Source organism: Anabrus simplex, chromosome 8 (assembly GCF_040414725.1).
Source record: "Anabrus simplex isolate iqAnaSimp1 chromosome 8, ASM4041472v1, whole genome shotgun sequence".
Taxonomy (NCBI): Eukaryota; Metazoa; Arthropoda; class Insecta; order Orthoptera; family Tettigoniidae; genus Anabrus; species Anabrus simplex.
Window position 1 is genome coordinate 81238242 of NC_090272.1, and position 13854 is coordinate 81252095.

The window sequence follows — 13854 nt, forward strand, 5'->3', positions numbered from 1 at the left end:
GTTCAGCCTGGGCGGGGTACTGGTCATCCTAACCAGTTGTATCCCCGATCCAGAGTGTCAAGGACACTGCCCTTGAGGCGGCAGAGGTGGGATCCCTCGCTGAGTCCGAGGTAAAACTGACCCAGGAGGGTAAACAGATAAAGTGGAAGAAGAGGAAGAGGATATACTGCATGTTTCCTTTTATCTGTTTTTATATTTTAAAAACTGACAGAGAAAATAATTTTATAAACACACTGTGACAATAATGTACTTGGCTTTACGTCCCACTAACTACTACTATTTTTATGGCTTTCTGAGACGCCAAGGAGAGGGAATTTAGTCCCGCAGGGGTTGTTATACGTGCCAAAAAATCTAGGTAGACGAGGCTGATGTATTTGAGCACCTTCAAATACCAACTGAGTCAGGATCGAACCTGCGAAAATGGGATAGAAGGCCAGCGCCTAAACTGTCTGAGACACTCAGCACAGCTAAACACATTGCAAATTGTTACGTAGTATTGATAAAACAATCCCTTGGTAATGCCGATACTTGGGAACAATGAAAGTTATTCGAGGAAGGAGTGAGACAATTCGGATTATAAAATATTCCAAGAAATGTTCACATTCATGTTTATGCCGCTTCATTGCTTTCCTATAATCCGCTTACTTTGGGGGATACAACTCGGGAGAATGACCAGTACCTCGCCCGGGCATCCTCACTTGCTATGCTGAACAGGGGCCTTGTTGGGGGATAAGAAAATTGGAAGGGATGTACAATGAAGTGGCCGTGGTATTAAGTGAGTTACTAACCCAGCATTTGCCTGGAGGAGAAGTGGGAAACCACGGAAAATCACTTCTAGGATGGCTGAGAAGGGAATCAAACCCACCTCTACTCAGTTGACCTCTCGAGGCTCAGTGGACCCCGTTCCAGTCCTCGTACCACTTTTCAAATTTCATCTCAGAGCCGGGAATCGAACCGAGACCTCCGGGGGTGGGAGCTAATCACGCTAAATACTATATTTACTGTATTTATTTATTCTTTCTTTCTTAATCTGTTTACCCTCAAGGGTAGGATTTTCCCTCGGACTCAGCGAGGGATCCCACCTCTACCACCTCAAGGGCAGTGTCCTGGTGGGTGGGAAATTGGAGAGGGGATGGAACTGGGGAGTATGACCAGTACCTCGCCCAGGTGGCCTCACTTGCTATGCTGAACAGCGGCCATGTGGGGGATGGGAAGTTTGGAAGGGATAGACAACGAAAAGGGAAGGAAGCGGCCGTAGCCTTAAGTTAGGTACCATCCCGGCATTTGCCTGGAGGAGAAGTGGGAAGCCACGGAAAGCCACTTTCAGGATGCCTGAGGTGGGAATCGAACCCACCTCTACTCAGTTGACCTCCGAAGGCTGAGTGGACACCGTTCCAGCCCTCGTACCACTTTTCAAATTTCGTGGCAGAGCCCGGAATCGAACCCCGGCCTCCGGGGATGGCAACTAATCACACTAACCACTACACCACAGAGGTGGACATTTATTTATTTATTTATTTATTTATTTATTTATTTATTTATTTATTTATTTATTGCGATTAGCCTCCGGAGAAGTCAAGTGCAGAACTTGTATATGATTCCAGGGGTGACCTGCGCGCCTGCATGTGTGGGGATAATGGTAATGAAGTGGGGAGGAAGTGAAACCGTGTGTCGGCCCTTAACGAGCTGCTGTAGTATAACACCAAAGAATCTGCTCTAAGCTGAACATCTCCATCTGACGGATGACTCATCATCATCAGCGTCATATGCCCTCTCTCCACATGGACACTGCGGAGAGGTTTGTAATTGAATCCAGGCTTTTGGCCAGCACTGTAGTCATTAGAAATTGTCTACCACAACCTCTCGTTTTTTTCCGCCAACAGGACTCGAACGAGCTGATCATAAAGACCTGCCGCTTTAACGATTTTGGCCACCTGGTGGGCAGGACGGAAGGCGACCAACTAGTATATGGGGAATTCAAACGTACTCCTCCTGATGTCTAGGCTGTTTGCACGTAATATGAACTTCCATTGATGAGATTTCAAATAAATTAATAAAGTACCCCTGGTGGGACTCGAACCCACAATCCCCGGTTTAGGAGACCGATGCCTTATCCATTAGGCCACAGGGGCTTCGTGCATAGTGTCTCAGAACGGAGGACTTCAATACATGTTGGTTGTGAGCCAAACTGTGTGTACTCGACACTCATTCGTTTGCACAGATCATAGGTGTATCTAGGGGGGAGAAAAAAAGAAGTCTACTCCGCACAAAATTTAAATATTTTATTAGATTAACCCTTTTGAAGTAAACTGTGACGTATATTGTATACATTTAGGCATTTATACAAGTGAAGGTACATACCTCCTTTTGTTCTACAGAGGAGTCTTACATTGTTGTCTCAATCGTCGGGGGTTGAAGAGTACGTTTCGGTCTGCAGGTGACCACGGATGCTCCGTGATCCGACAGTTCTTCATTCCGTCCGACCAACTGAGCAGATGAGGGGTGGTCAGTGCTCTTCCGTAGTTCAGTGCCTCTGTATCTGGGACACGGAGAGGGGCTGGTACCCACCGTCGACTGTCCTGAGAATCTTTTTCCGTGGTCTTCCATTCTCCTGCACCAAGGCCAATACCGGTAACGTTCCTAGTATAAGCTACAGCCACCAACCGTCTGACCTTCTCCGAACATCTTCCTTGTGTCTAATCTCTCTTGTCTGAGAGACAGCGGTACCGTCTTGGAGGACCGCCGTCCCCTTCAGGGACGTATGTAAAGTTTTAGCAGCAGTAGGCCTAGTAGTAGTAAAGTCAAAGTCAAAGATACCCGTCTCCCTTAATCTCGAAAACCATAGATTAGGGAGAGGGTATTATTTATTGTAACCGTTCCAAAATTTGTGATACGCGCAGCATACAAAATTAGAAAGATTAACTTTATATAGCTATTGTGAATTGTGTTAATACTTGGTACATACAATAAATATTTATATAAAGCAGATGATTAGAGATTGAACAGAGAAAGAATAATATAAGCTGAATGGTGGAGTTGCGTTCATAAATGGTATTTTGACAGAAAAACCGAAACATCTATGAATAGTGATATCTTTACAGATTGTCAAAAAATCTCAACATTACCTTTACAGGCTGTTAAGAAAAGAGGTAAAACAGTAATACAGGAAACTAATAGAACTACTGTAACAAGGTAGTTCCATACTATACCTTAAGTCTATGTGACTAATGGTTCTAGACTTCAACGGAGTTATATTGTCTAGGTTGCCTTTGGCAGAGTTCAGTTCCTGGCTGACATGTACCACATCCTTTCCTTCTCTTATTTTCCTGCTGCACATTCCCCTAATAATGTTAAATAATTTTGCGATTGTATCCGGGTGCATCCATTCTCTGTTCAATAACTTTACAATTGTATACAACTGATTTTCGTTCTCAATTTTCTTTACATCCTCCTCATCTATGAATTTTTCTCGTATTTTCTTAGTCATTGGACAATCTTTTATAAGGTGAGCCCATCCTAACTCTTCAGAACATAGTAAACATTTATTTTCATCCCTGTTTCGTCTATATGCTTTATTTTTATGTATCCCCATTAACCACCATATTATACCTCTCATTCCCTTTTTGTTATAATCTCTATATTTATTCTCATTCTCCCACTTACATTACAAAATTCTTCTAATGACCTCTTACTTCTACATTGTGCATCAATGCTTTGATTTTTAATTTCCTTAATTCTTAGCACTATTTTTTTACATATTCTCAACTTCTCTTTACACTTTACCAGTAATATCCCATTCCTATCGTTTCCAAAATGTTCCGAACCCCATCCACCCAGTATCCTTGGTTCTGATGTTTCATTTGGTGTTGATATGCTATCTGTAAAATTTCTCCCCCTTCTCGTAACTTCATTCTCAACCAATGTCCGACTCGTTGGCTGAACGGTCAGCGTACTGGCCTTCGGTTCAGAGGGTCCCGGGTTCGATTCCCGGCCGGGTCGAGGATCTTAACCTTAACTGGTTAATTCCAATGGCACGGGGGCTGGGTGTATGTGTTGTCTTCATCATCATTTCATCATCATCACGACGCGCAGGTCGCCTACGGGAGTCAGACAGAAAGACCAGCACCTGGCGAGCCGAACCCATCCTGGGATATCCCGGCACTAAAAGCCATACGACATTTCATTTCATTCTCAACCAATACTTTATTATCCTTTTAATAATATCCACTCGCAGACTTATATCTTTGCACATCATTCTCACTCCACAATTAGCTGAACAACTGGGTAGGCCCATAATTATTTTCCCAAATCTACTCGTAATTGTATCAAGTGAATCAACCCTCCCTTCGACTCCCCAAATTTCTGCTCCATACAACACTCTAGATTTAACTACTGCATTAAAAACATTTTTATACACTCTGTAGTCTGTGTTGGGCATCTTCTTCTCCAGTATGCTAATGGCTGACAGTGCACTCATGCCTTTTAGTTTTGATCTTTTTATTTGCTCCGTCCATTTCCCATTTCCACTTAATATCAAACCCAAGTATTCCACTTTCTTGAAAACTTCTAACCTCGTCTCACCCATCCACCATTTTTCATTCTTTGACATTTTGTATCCTTTTTTACACACCATTACCTTGGTTTTCTGTGCATTAATTTTTAAGTTCCACTCTTGACAGTAATTTACTACCACATTTATACTACTCTGCATACTATTGGGTGTCAAAGTGAGCAGAAGGATGTCGTCAGCAAAAATGAGGCCCGGAATATCCTGGTTCTCAAGGCTTGGGTATACCCCTGCCTCAAAACCTTTCGACTGAAAGATATCATTTATAAAGAGTAGAAACAGTGCTGGTGACAACCCTGTTTCAACCCTACATTCGAGAATATTTCCCCAAATACTGCTCCCTCCTTGGTTTTAATTGAACCTCTTACTTCTGAATATATGTTTTCAACCGCTCTTATCATCTTCTGGGACATCCCTATCCTTCTCATCTTGACCACGACCGCCCCTCTGCTCACAGAATCAAATGCTTTCTCCAAGTCAATAGCAGTAATGTACATTTTTCCGCCTTTCTTTTTTTACATACTTATCTATTATTGTTTTCACTACAAAAATATTATCTGTTGTCCTCATCTTTTCTCTAAAGCCTGCTTGCAGCCTCTCCAGAATCAGTTCCCCCTCCGCCCACTTCATTAACCTTTTGGCCAACACACCTGTATATATTTTACTTAATGTATCTAGCAACGTTATACCCCTGTAGTTGTTAGGGTTATTTTTATCTCCTTTCTTCTTATAGATTGGGCAGATCACTCCCTCTTGCCAAGATTTTGGGAACTCACCTCCTTCAAATATTCTGTTAAATAGTTTCACCATACTTTCTAGGATATCCTTATTCTCTACTAGCTGCTTCCAAAATTCGTTAGTGATGCCCGAAATCGCTCCTGATTTGCCTTCCATGGCTTTCCCTATTACCTCCCTTATTTCTTCATTCGAAATTTCCTTGTCTAATGCAGGCATAGTACACCCTAGTCCTACCGATATTCCGATTTCGTTTATTCTCGGTCTCCACCTGTCTTCAGCCTCTAAAAGTTTCTTATAGTGCTCCACCCAGATAGCCTGACTTATTTCCGTCTGCCGCGACAGCTTTCGCATTCCACAAATCCTCTGGATTGTACTCCATACTTTCCTACTATCATTCTGTTTTGCATTGCTATTTAATTCAACAACTCTCTCCCCCTGCCATTCGGACTTAGTTGCATACAGTAATTCCCTATATTCTCTTCTCAAATTACAGAATCTCATCCTATGGTTTTCTCCCCCATGTTTTCTAAACTCCTTCAATGCTTTCAGCACTTCATACTTTTTGTGCCTGCATTCGTCATTGTACCAGCCTTTTCCTATTATATTCTGCCCCTCCTTTATCCTCATCTTCTCTCCTGCCATCTTTACAGAATTGTCTATTATTTTAACTGCTGTACTCGTTGGTTAATCTCGATCATTGAATCTATTCCAGCTTCCACTATCTGCCCTATTTCTCCCTCAAAATACTTCATAAACTCATTTTTTAGCTCGTCTTTCCATCTGTATTTAGTAACTAGCGTTTCTTTGAATTTTATCATATTGGTTGTTGATGCCTTACCCTCTATATCCTTTACACTGACAATGATTGGAAGATGATGTGACTCACCCCATTCTTTAACCTCCATGCATTTAATCACAGGCAACGCATTCCTGGAGCATAGCGCCAAGTCTATGCTACTACCCCCTGTTTCCATTATGAATGTCAGGTTCCCTAATTCGTCGCCATGCCACCATCCATTCAAAATATATAGTTCTATCGCACCACATAGCTCTAGCAACTTTTCTCCATTCTTATTACAACCCTTATCCTGGCTCACTCTCTTTTGTACATAAACTGCTTCTGTCTCCTTATCGTACACCGGCTTCTGGTCTGCAACCCTCGCATTGAAATCCCCCATTATTAGAATGCCTGCATCCTCAAAAATATTTTGCATTCTATTAATTTCTAGTGCCAACTCATCAGAGAAATCTCTTTTCGCAAATGGCGAGGTTTCAGGAGGGTTGTAGACAAAGCCAATACATAAATCTGGTTCATTCTCATCGTACATCTTTATTTTGACCCACATCATTTCCTCCATTTTTGATTCTATTTGGGCTATTCTAGCTTGCAAATCCTCCCTAACCATCACCATTATCCCACCCGGGTATCTGCCCCTGTCGGTTCGTCTATCTTTTGACTTATAGTAGGCCGTGAACCCTCCTATTTCTATAATACTTCTCGGTGGAATCCATGTTTCTACACATGCGAGAATATGCAAACTATGTAACAACTCTTTAAAAGCTTCATTTTGTAACTTACTTCTAAGGCCTTCAATATTGATACACCCTACTATTATCTCTAGTTATTTCTTACTCCCCTGTCTCTCACTCTGGCTGTTCTTCTTGGACCTCGTAATCCTTGTAACACCCAGATCGTCAGAGTTCACCTCTAGAGTATTAACACATTCTCTATCGAGGCCACTCTCGTTTCCATCACCTTTTCTGAGACAGAAGTCCTTGAGACTCACACGTCTGCGTTTCGGTGTTGCATCTTTCATAGAGTCTGCACTCAGCTGTCGTTGAAGGTCACCTGGACTGCCCTCGCTATTCGTTGTCTCAGCATCTCCTTCTTCCTCTCTCTGTCCTTTTTGCGTCACTACCTGGTCTTCACTCGCTGCTTCGCATTCTGCTGGTCTCAGCTGCCTCGTGCATTCACCTTCCTCCTCGACCAATGTACTCGCTGTGTTGTGCATATTCTTTAACTGCTCTACCCCCCACGTATTGGTCCACTTGTCGTTGCCCACCACTAATTTATTGCGCCTTATGTATGCCCTTAATCATTCACGTCTAGCTTCTCCTAGGTGGAACTGTAGCATTTTCTGGTTCCTGAAGGCTTCTTTTTCCATCTCCTGTTTGACCCATACGTTTTCACCTTTCAGCCGGCTTGTATTCCGCAGAATCTTCCTCACTAATAGGGTTGATACGAACCACACTCTCACTGGTCTCTTGCCTTTGACTTTCCCCATTCTCTGTATCTCGTCTATATCGGCCTCTCTGCAACTAATCTTCAACCTCTCGTTAATTAGCTCCAACACTTTGAAAACCAGGTCTTCTTTAGTGTTCTCGGGTAGCCCATATATAAAGATATTTTTCTTTCGGGTTTCCTCTTGTCGCTTCTTCTCCTGCCATATCAACTCTTTTATCTCTTCCTCCATTTTTCTCACCTTATCCCTCAAACTTGACATTTCTTTATTATTTTGGTCCATCCTTTCTGTCACCTTTCCGATCTCCTCTTTCACCATTTCTCGTAGTTCACTAGATTGCTCTCGTAATAGCTCTCTCATTTGTTCAGCTTGAGCTTGAGCTTGAGCCTTACCAATTTCCCTTATCTTCCCCATGTCTTCCCAACCAACTGCATTATCATGATCAGGTCCGGGGTTCATCTCGACCCCTCCAATGACCAACAACACTGCCATCAATGATACAGCCATCAAAATTGAAATCAGACTCACCTGCTGTCCGGCTCTGCCACCCATATTGCGCCTCGTATACCTGCCTCTACCGTGCCAACGACCTATCGTCGCCCGGTACAATTCTATTGAAATCCCCATGTCAGCACTCACTCACTCACCAACCTTCCCCTTCGCTTGCACGATTACAACTGGCCTAGTAGTAGTAGTAGTAGTAGTAGTAGTAGTCAGTCGATTGGAGCCCTGCAAACGAAGCAGACGTGTGTGCGGAGTGCTGAGTGTTGTGGCGTAAGCATAATGGGAATAAGCATAGAACTCTACCGAGCGGTCATCGGCCGATGGAACAATCGAATAAAATATCAGGTATGTGGTTTAAAATGTGATATAAAATACTCTGAAATCATGCTGGCAGCGTTAGTGATTGCTGCATTATTAGTAATTGGAGGAGTGGAAAGCAACCCTGGGCCACTGAATTGGGAAGATATAGCTAAGATCAAGGAGGTGATAAAAGAGGGCAGCCAAACAGACACAACGAGGGAGCTCATTATGGCACAGAACAAAGATATTCAGGATATGAAAGACAGCCTTCGGGGTGATATGGCAGGTATAAAAGAATCTCTAGATAAATACCAGGAAGAAACGAAAATTGCTAAGGAACACCGACTGGTATTGGAGCAGCGCACACGGGAGCTGGAGATGCAGGTCCGGAGATCAGTGCTTGCCCAACGTAGCAGATGTCTGGTCATACATGGGATTAAGGACAATAGAAGCGAGGACAAACTGGCGTTACTAGATGTTGTGTTGGAAGTGTTCACACAAGGAGTGAAAGTAAATTGCACGGAATCCGATGTGGACGACGTGCAGAGAATAGGAAGGATCCAAGGGAACAGACCGATTAAAGTACAATTGGTATCTGGAATGAAAACTCACCAAATTCTCCGGAATGCCAGGAATTTAAAAGGGACGGAAGTCTGGATCCAGAGAGACCTGGGAATTGAAGAAAGGAAAGAGATGAAAATCCTAAGATTCCACTTGGGGAGAGCAAGATCAGAGGGCCTTACAGCGTTTATTAGAGGCAAGAGACTATTCATCACAGGCGACGGTTGGAGAAAGAGCTACACGCCATCCCAGCTGGAAGCCCTGGCGCGAGGAGGAAGTGCGGTACCGGCGCAACACGGAAGAAAGAATGATGACGTGCAGGAAACAGGAGCAGAGCTCGTGTCGCCAAGGTTGCTGACACCTACTGACAGTGAGGGCGTTGCCACTACTACGGAGAGACGACCTGTAAGTAAATGTTTAACACCTGATGAGGAACCGGGTAATAGCTCATGTACTACTCCGGTAGCTGAAAAAAGCAGCTGCAGGACAGAGGACGATAAGAAAAAGAAGCAGGGACAGAGCTTGAAGGACTTATGGGCTAAGAAGGGAGTGTTCTCAGATGGAAAAGGTAATAAACGGGAAGGAAAGAAGTTAGGGGAAATTTATAGTTCCCCTCATGGAAGTATAGTACAAATTGATAAAACAATAAACACACGTAGTAAAACAGGTAGTGTCTCAGATAATAGGAAAGTGAAATAACTAGCATTGAAAATTGGTTTTGTAAATATAGAAGGCATATTAAGTAAACTGGGGAATGATGGAGTGTCTGAGCTTGTGGAAAATTTTGAGATATTTGCTTTTTTAGAAACATGGATGCCGGAAGGAAAGATTTTAACATGGAAGGGCTATGTTACGAGAAGTGTAATAAAAAGAAAACGAGGGACTCGAGGGAGAATTCCGGGAGGAATAACACTTCTGATAAAGGAAGAGTTTAGTAGTCAGATAGAAGAATTGCCTAACGATATGCAAGATGTAATTTGGATCAAACTTAAACTGGAAGGGAGTAAACAGAGAGACATATGCTTAGCCTTTATATACAACCATCCGATGGGGTCACCATATACCAATGTGAACTTTTTTGAGGATTTAATAGAGGAGATCAACCTAATGAGAGGTAAATATGAAGAAGCAGGAATCATTATGTTGGGGGATTGGAACGCACGAATTGGAGAGTCAATTCCCGCATACAGTAAAGAAGGAATAGAGCCAATGAGAGGTAGCAGAAACAGTCGGGATAAGGAACGTAATGTATATGGGGATAAACTACTAGAACTATGTACCGCAGAGAATTTATATATTCTAAATGGATGGTGGCGGGGAGATGAAACGGGAAAGCTAACATATATTACAGCGCAGGGAGGTAGTGTAATTGATTTGGTAGTAGTAGTAGTAGAGGTAGTGTATCAACGTCACACTAGACGTCGGCGCCCTGGAAAGGTTTTGCAACCCACCTGATGAGCCCACTACAACACTATACGCCGAGAAGTTAGTTCATTACTGAAGAAAAAAAAAAGAGTTTCAACACATTAACAATAATGCATAGGCTCTGTGGCCCAACGGGTAACAATAATGCCATTTGTTTTTTACCACTTTCTTTCTTTCTTTCTTTCTTTCTTTCTTTCTTTCTTTCTGTCTTTCTTTCTTCTTAATCCGTTTACCCTCCGGGTTGGTTCTTCCCTCGAACTCGGCAAGGGATCCCACCTCTACCACCTCAAGGCGATTTTTTTCAAAATTCGTGGCTGACCCTGGAGCTTGAGACTTTGGTTAGGGGGACAAAACTGTGGAGAAGGACCAGTACCTCGACCTCGTGGCCTCACCTGCTATGCTGAACAGGTGCCTTGTGGGTGGATGGGAAGACCGGAAGGGATAGACAATGAAGAGGGAAGGAAGAGCCGTCTAATTTGTTAGGCTCCATTCCGGCATTTGCCTGAAGAAGTCGGAGGCTACGAAAAACCACTTCAAGGATGGCTGAGATGGGAATCGAAACCCCCTCTACTGACTCGACCTCCCGAAACTGAGTTGACCCAGTTCCAGCATTCAGACCACTTTTCAATATTCGTGACAGAGCCGGGAATCGAGCCAGGGCCTCCGAGGGTTGCAGCTAAGGTCATTTACTTTCTTTCTTAATCTCATTTACCCTCCCGGCTTGGTTTTTCCCTCGTACTCAGGGAGGAACACGAACTCTACCGCCTAAATTGCAGTGCCCTGGAGCGTGAGACTATGAGTCAGGAAGATACAGCTGGGAAGGAGGACCAAAACCATGCCCTGGGGGCCTCACCTAATATGCTGAACAGGAGCCTTGTAGTGGGATGGGAAGATCGGAGGTGATAGACAAGGAAGAGGGAAGGAAGCGGCTTTGGCCTTAAGTTAGGTACCATCGCAGCATTTGCATGGAGGAAAAGTGGGCAAATCACGTAAAAACACTTCGATAATAGCTAAGGTGGGAACCGAAACCCCTCTACACAGTTGGCCTCCCGAGGTTGAGTGGACCCCGTTCCAGCCCTCATGCCAGGATACAAATTTCGTGGCAGAGCCTGGAATTTAACCCAGCCTCCGGGGGTGGCAGCCAATCACACTAACCACTACACCAGAAAGACGAAGGTTGATTTATTTATTTATTTATTTATTTATTTATTTATTTATTTATTTATTTATTTATTTATTTATTTATTTATTTATTTATTTATTCTTCTTAATCTGCTTACCCACCAAGGTTTGTTTTTCCCTCGGACTCAGCGAGGGTTCCCACCTCTACCGCCTCAAGGGCAGTGTCCTGGAGCTTGTGACTTTGGGTCGTGGGATACAACTGCGGAGGAGGACCTCACCTGCTATGCTGAACAGGGGCCTAGTGAGGGAATGGGAATACTGGAAAGGATAGACGAGGAAGAGTGAAAGAAGCGGCCGTGGCCTTAAGTTAGGTACCATCCCAGCATTTGCCTGGAGAAGTGGGGAACCACGGAAAACCACTTCGAGGATGGCTGAGGAGGGAATCGAATCCACCTCTACTCAGTTGACCTCCGGAGTCTAAGTGGACACCGTTCCAACCCTCTTACCACTTCTCAAATTTCGTAGCAGAGCCGGGAATCGAACCCGGGCCTCCACGGGTGGCAGCTAATCACACTAACCACTACACCACAGAATCGAACAATTATTTATTTATTTATTTATTTATTTATTTATTTATTTATTTATTTATTTATTTATTTATTTATTTATTTATTTATTTATTTATTTATTTATTTATTTATTTATTTATTTATTTATTGCGATTAGCCTCCGGAGAAGTAAAGTGCAGAACTTGTATATGATTCCCATGGGCGACCGGCGCGCTTGCTTGTGTGAGAATAATGGTAATGAAGGAGGGAAAACGTGAAAACCCTTTGTCGGCGCCTAACCACCTGCTGTAGCATAACACAAAGGAATTTGTTCTAAGCTGAACATCTCCATCTGACGGATGTATCGTCATCAGCGTCATATGCCCTCTCTCCATATGGACACTGCGGAGAGTTTTGAAATTGTATCCAGGCTTTTGGCCAGCACTGTAGTCATTAGAAATTGTCTACCAACACATCTCGTACCCTTCCGCGCACCCATCTGATAGTGAACATTTTTTCCGCCACCAGAACTCGAACGAGCTGATCATAAAGTCTTGACGATTTGACGATCTTGGACACCTGGTGGGCAGGACGGAAAGCGACCAACTAGTACATGGGGAATTCAAACGTACTAGGCTGTTTGCACGTAATATGAACTTCCATTGATGAGATTTCAAGTACCCCTGGTGGGATTCGAACCCACAATCCCCGGTTTAGGAGACCGATGCCTTATCCATTAGGCCACAGGGGCTTCGTGCACATTGTCTCAGAACGGAGAACCTCAATACACGTTGGCTGTGAGCGAAACGACACTCATTCGTTTGCACAGAGCAGAGGTGTATCTAGGGGGGGCAGAAAAAGAAGTCCACTCCGCACAAAATTTAAAGATTTTATTAGAATAACCCTTTTGAAGTCAACTGTGACGTATATTGTATACATTTAGGCATTTATACTGGTGAAGGTACATACCTCCCTTCGTACTAAAGAGAAGTCTTACATTGTTGCCTCAACCGTCGGGGGTTGAAGAGTACGTTTCGGCCTGCAAGTGACCACTAATGTTCCGTGGTCCGACAGTTCTGCATTCCGTCCGACCAACTGAGCAGATGAGGGGTGGTCAGTGCTCTGCCGTAGTTCAATGCCTCTGTATTTGGGACACGGAGAGGGGCTGGTACCCACCGTCGGCTGTCCCGGGAATGGTTTTCCGTGGTCTTCCATTCTCCTGCACCAAAGCCACTACCAGGAACTTTCCTAGTATAAGCTCCGGCCACCAACCTTCGGGGACGTATGGCAACTTTTAGCAGCAGTAGGCCTAGTAGTAGTAGTAGTAGTAGTAGTAGTAGTAGTAGTAGTAGTAGTAGTAGTAGTGTATCAACGTTGCACTAGACGCCGGCGCCCTGGAAAGGTTTTGTAACCCACCTGAAGAGCCCAGTACAACACTATACGCCGGTAAGTTAGTTCACGAAATTTGAAAAGCGGTACGAGGGCTGGAACGGGGTCCACTCAGCCTCGGGAGGTCAACTGAGTAGAGGTGGGTTCGATTCCCACCTCAGCCATCCTGGATGTGATTTTCCGTGGTTCCCACTTCTCCTCCAGGCGAATGCCGGGATGGTACCTAACTTAAGGCTACGGCCGCTTCCTTCCCTCTTCCTTACCTATCCCTTCCAATCTTCCCATCCCTCCACAAGGCCCCTGTTCAGCATAGCAGGTGAGGCCGCCTGGACGAGGTACTGGTCATTCTCCCCAGTTGTATCCCAGACCAAGAGTCTGAAGCTCTAGGACACTGCCCTTGAGGCGGTAGAGGTGGGATCCCTCGCTGAGTCCGAGGGAAAATGATGATGATGAAGTT

General features: G+C 44.1%; 2 non-coding genes across 2 annotated transcripts; both read right to left on the minus strand.

The window, feature by feature from the left end:
• Positions 1-2059: 2059 nt before the first annotated feature.
• Positions 2060-2132, minus strand: TRNAR-CCU (transfer RNA arginine (anticodon CCU)). Its single transcript has one exon. It is a non-coding gene; the product is annotated as a tRNA-Arg (tRNA).
• A 10554-nt stretch (positions 2133-12686) lies between these two features.
• TRNAR-CCU (transfer RNA arginine (anticodon CCU)) lies at positions 12687-12759 on the minus strand. Its single transcript has one exon. It is a non-coding gene; the product is annotated as a tRNA-Arg (tRNA).
• Positions 12760-13854: the final 1095 nt, after the last annotated feature.